We start from the raw sequence: 5412 nt of genomic DNA, 5'->3' as shown, positions 1-5412 counted from the left end.
AGCAAGCGGGAGGCAGAGGCACGTATGCTGCACCCCAGAGGCCCTTGAAAGCGGTGGCCAGACCACACTTATCTTCACATCCCAGCACCCCACAGTGCCAGGCCCAATATACATCAGCATAGTTGGCGCACAGATCACGAAGAAAGCGAAAGATTGGGCAAAAGCGGCTTAGAAACAAGATGGAACGCGCAGTACAGGCCACAGCCCGATGAAGGAAGGCAGGCACAGAAGCAGGGGCCTATGAACCACCCTGGAGTCCTGCCTGTGCCTCCCCCACACCTCCACAAGCCTCCGAAGCATGTGCAGAATCCATCTCTTCCCCTGCATCCCTGGAATGACTGCCTGAGGTCAGGCCCTCAGTGCCCATCAGCTGAGCTACCTCAATCTTCAAAGTGAGTTTGAGTCTAAGCTTGAACCCTCGAATCCACATGTCCTCCACACTGTCCCCAAGGAGACCTCAAACCTCTCCCTCATGCCTCAGTGGCGCCAGCCCTACCTCTGGCAGAGTAAAGCCTGAGCTCTGTCATGTGCAGCGCAAGGCCACCTGTGGTCCAGGCACACTGCACCCATCTAGTGTCACCAGCCCTTACCCACCTCCCTCTCTTCAGTCTAGTAACAATTGCCAGGTCAGGCGTGGTGGCTCATGCCTTGGAATCCCAGCACTTCAGGGGTGCCGAGGTAGGCAGACTGCTTGAGCTCTGGAGTTCAAGACCAGCCTGTGCAACACAGTGAAACCGTTTCTACAAAATAAACAAAACTTAGCCGGGCATCCTGGCATGTACCTGTGGTCCCAGCTACTTGGGGACTGGGGTGGGAGGACCACATGGGCCAGGGAGGTGGAGGTTGCAGTGAGGCGAGATCATGCCACTGCACTCCAGCCTGAGTGACAGAACAAGACCCTGTCTCAAAAAACAAACACAGAAGCACAGCCGTCTGCTGTTGTCTCACCTGTGCAACGCTCCTCACAGTTCTGTCCTTCCTCACACCACTCCTCTCTGGAGTGTGTCGCCCATGTCCCTTCAGCTGGCTCTTACCTAAGCCCCCAAGTCTCAACTTCAGGATTACGCCTTCTAGAAAACCTGTCTGCACCTCCAGGTTCAGCCAGGAGCAACCCGCTTGAATGTATCTGTCCCGTTCCACTTACGTGGAAGTGGCCGTCTGTAGCCGACACCCTGACTACACCGCACCCACCCATTCACCTTTCATCCCAGCCTCGCCCTGTGCCTGGCACACAGCAAGCCCGCAATCATACTATGTTTACTGAATGGAACTGACAGGCCAGGTAGCAGGTTACTGTGGTGGGAAGGGACGATGATCTGAGCCATGACTGAGACAAAGAGCGGGGAGAGGACAGAGCAGAACAGAACAGGCATTTTTAAAACACATATTTTGCCCCCAATTTTTATGATATAATGGATATTCCCCCACTCCAAACACGTCTTCTATTTTTGCCACCCTCTCCCTCAAAACACACAGTGGAAATTTAAAACAAGAAAGTAAAAGAGCATGCCTATAGGGATATGCTAAGGCTACCTAATATCTACAATTATGCTACGAAGGACAGCGAGACCGAGAAAATTGGAGGTGGGGAATCAAAAAACAATTTCTTCTTTAATTTCTTTGGAAAAATCCAATTCTGCCTGTAAAAGCAATACAAACATAAATTTAAAAAAGTCAAAATTCCCTCACGCTATTCTTCCTTGGCTGTAGGCTACTGTTATTTTTAGATCTTCTGCTATACCCAGCTAAGACAATACACAGAAACGTGCAAAATGTCCTATATGAGTGTATTATCTAGAATAGTGTATAAATCCGTATGATTCTACACTGTTCACATAAAATGATACATATGCACGATTTCTAAAATAAAGTTATAAACGTGTTTCTGTAATTTGACTCTTTTCACTCACGTAATATTTTGTGTACATTTTAAATGCCAGAACCTACAAAATGATGTCAGTCCTTTTTTTTTTTTTTTTTAAACACAATCTGCTTACCATGAATGTTCTACAATTTAATAAACTCCCTACCTATGAGGATTGAGGACAAAATACTACGGTAAGCATCCTTGCACATTTTCTGGTAATTTCTGCACAATAAAATCCTAGAATTGGTGAGCCAAAAGGTAATGAACAAAGTTGAGTGTGTGTGTGTATGTGCACGTGCGTGTGTATTTTAGATGAAGTCTTGTTCTGTCACCCACGCCGGAGAGTGTGGTATGTGATCACAGCTCACCGCATCACTGCCGCTTCGAGTTCCTGGGATCAAGTGATACTCCTGCCTCAGCCTCCCAAGTTGCTGGGACTACAGGTGCATGCCACCATAACTGGCTACGGCACACAAATTTTTCACAGGTATGAAAGGATAAAGGTAGAACAGGCAGGACACGGAGACTGTCTACACGCAGGGTATGGGAGAATAAAGGACTCCAGGATTTCTGTGGACTCCTGGATTCCATGACTGGGTAGATGGCAATATCATTAACAATCAAAAAAGAGTTCACACCTAAGGTGTGAGCTGGACTAATCCGGCAGGGAGGGATGTACACGGGGTGGAGGAAGGAGCTGTGGCCAAAAGTGCAAATCAACACAGAACCATGGAAACTCCATCATTTAAGGAGTGATGGAAGCAGAGAAGCCACAAAGGCATGGAGCAGGCAGAAAGTTGGAACACAGAAGGCTTAACAGGAACACAGAAGCCTGAAGAGGAAAGGCTTTGAGGAAAAGTCAGTGCCAAATGGTACAGTGGGTCAAGGAAGATTTCTAACTGACCACCTGATGAGTAAATTGGGAGATATCAAATCACTTGGTAATAAAAATTCTAATGACAAGGTAGGAACCAATGCCAGAATCAAGTGGATTGAGGAAACAGGAATAAAGTGAAGTCTGCCCAGTCTTCTGAGAAGCTTCACTGTGAAGGAAAGGCAGGGGTGGAGGGAGGGACTGGGATGTGCTCACGTTTTGAAGCGAGTGACTGAGCATGAGCATAAACCAAGAGGGGGGAGCCAGTGAGATGACGGGGTTCACATGCAAGACAAGTGGAGAATCTTGAGGGGAAAGAGGCAAAAGAGCTCGCAGACAGAGGCGTCAGGCTTGCACACAAGCAAAGTGCAGGAGCTCGAGATGTACCATCTTGGGCTTCCTCGCATGGTTCAAAGGCAAACGCAGTGGGGCTCTGCGGAGAGGACGGTAATAGACAGCGCTGCTTTCCAAACCTATGTCCACAGGGATCACCTGTGGATCTTGGTAAAGGCAGATTCTGTCAGAAGAACAGAATTCAAGCTCCAGTTCTAATATTTATGCTGTCACGCATGGAGTAAATGACTATTTCCCTGAACTGCACTTGTAGCCGTAACTTCCCAAGCTGTTAGGATGGAAATGGCCCTGCGGGAGGTCGTCCACAAGAGGAGGACAGGTGCACATCTATAAAGCCAAACCACCGAAGAACGAAGCAGAGGCACAGGCAGATTTAGCACCAAGAACACTGTGTCATGGGGGAATTTCATTTTCTCCAAAAGAAGCGAAAAGCCAAAAACTAGATTTCGGTGAGAAAACTATGATTTTCAAAGGCTGAGAGAAAAAAGTTGATGGGGCATATTAGAATTGGTACATTTATAATTCAAAATGGAAAGACAGAGCCTTTGAAATAGTTAATGGAAAAAGTTTTCATGACGATGCCACTGACCTATTCATGTATAGTATGTGGCTTAGCTTTCCAAACTAGGCTGGATGTTTAAAGCTAGGTGCATCTCTACACACACACACACACACACACAGTCACACACACGTCTACAGTGCTGGATAAAAAATTAAAGCTGTAAAACAGCTTTGTAGCTTTTTTTTTTTTTTTCCTTAAGAAAACTCAATCCTAAATAGATTTTCAGCTGTTTTATATCTGATGGAATTTGTCTGTTTTATTCTGGCCAGCACTGTTTTAAGCCCATAGAAGATTTGTTTGTTTGTTCTGGAGACAGGGTTTCGTCATGTTGCCCAAGCTGGTCTTGAACTACTGGGGTCAAGCAATCCACCCACCTCAGCCTCCCAAAAGTGCTGGGAGTACAAAGTGTCAGCCACCATGCCTGGCCCAAAAAAATATTTTTCAAAAAATTATTTTTAATTTCTTTCCCATTTCCCTTTTCAGGAATGAGGAAGAAATTTTTTTTCCTTTGATCCAGGGTCTCACCCGGTTCTCAAGGCTGAATACAATGGCACTGTTGTGAGTTCACGGCAGCCTCGACCTCCCCAGATCAAGTGATCCTCCCACTTTTTTTTTTTTTTTTTTGGTAGAGACGGGTTTTGCCATGTTGCCCAGGCTGGTCTCAAACTCCTCGGCTCAAGCAATTCCTCCACCTTGGCCTCCCTAGAATGCTTGGCCTCCCATGGAATAAAAGGCATGAGCCACCATGCCAAGCCAAAAAGACTTTTTTTTGAGACAGGGTCTCACTCTGGCTGGAGTGCAGTGGCGCAATCTTGGCTCACTGCAACGTTTGCCTCCCAGGTTCAAGCAATTCTCCTGCCTCAGCCTCCCAAATAACTAGAATTATAGGCGTGTGCCACCACGCCTGGCTAATTTTTATCTTTTTAAAAATATGCAACCCTTCACGAATTTGCGTGTCATCCTTCCGCACGGGGCCATGATAATCTTCTCTGTATTGTTCCAATTTTAGTGTATGTGCTGCCGAAGCGAGCACTAATTTTTGTATTTTTAGTAGAGATGGGACTTCACCATGTGGGTCAAGGCTGGTCTGAAACTCCAGACCTCAAATGATCCACCCACCTCGGCCTCCAAAAGTGCTGGGATTATAGGCATGAGCCACTCCACCCGGGCAAGACTTTTAAATATAGGCATTCATCAAGTAAAATCTATAGTGATGAGAGAATGACCTCAGAAGCCATCCTCCTGTCTGCCAGTGTCACTTTACTGCTTGTCTTAGCCTTTGTCCTAAAGGCAGAACCAGAGGCCAAAGCTTGTGTGCGGTCATTTATTTGGAAACAAGTGGAGAGGTGGCAGGAAGGCCTAGCAAGGATGTGTTGAGTTGGCTTGATCTCGAGGGGCCTTCAAGGAGCCTTATGAAAGGTAACCCTGAGAAGCAGAGAGCACCTCTCTGGGTTGTCAGTACCCGAGTACCAGGCAGTTTCTGCAGCTTATCAGAAGCCAAGGGCAGAAAGCGAGAGGTCTCTGGAGCAGAAGGCAAGGTCTAGCTCTACTTGAAACTGGTTGCTCCAGCAGTGGCTGAAGGCCAAGATGAGTGGCAGGGACACACAGGGTCTCAGGCACCACTCTTGTTAAGTGACCCGAATGCCCTGATGCCACCAAAGGCTGTAAAATTCACTAGGATGACCCTGAAAATAATTTCTAAGGTAAGTCATGGTTTTGGTATATTGTAGACTTTTTTTTTTTTTTTTTTTTTTT

The 5412-nt window shown here is 46.7% G+C and overlaps 1 protein-coding gene and 1 non-coding gene across 4 annotated transcripts in view; both read right to left on the bottom strand.

Moving 5' to 3' along the window:
• The window catches only part of FDFT1 (farnesyl-diphosphate farnesyltransferase 1), a 45305-nt gene that overhangs the window by 1016 nt on the left and 38877 nt on the right, over positions 1-5412 (bottom strand). The window lies entirely within an intron of this gene.
• On the bottom strand, positions 4583-4690 carry LOC119472986. The gene has a single exon (XR_005202155.1). It is a non-coding gene; the product is annotated as a U6 spliceosomal RNA (small nuclear RNA).

Source organism: Cebus imitator, unplaced genomic scaffold (assembly GCF_001604975.1).
Source record: "Cebus imitator isolate Cc_AM_T3 unplaced genomic scaffold, Cebus_imitator-1.0 Scaffold125, whole genome shotgun sequence".
NCBI classification, from domain to species: domain Eukaryota; kingdom Metazoa; phylum Chordata; class Mammalia; order Primates; family Cebidae; genus Cebus; species Cebus imitator.
This window is presented reverse-complemented; position numbering and strand designations above follow the sequence as displayed.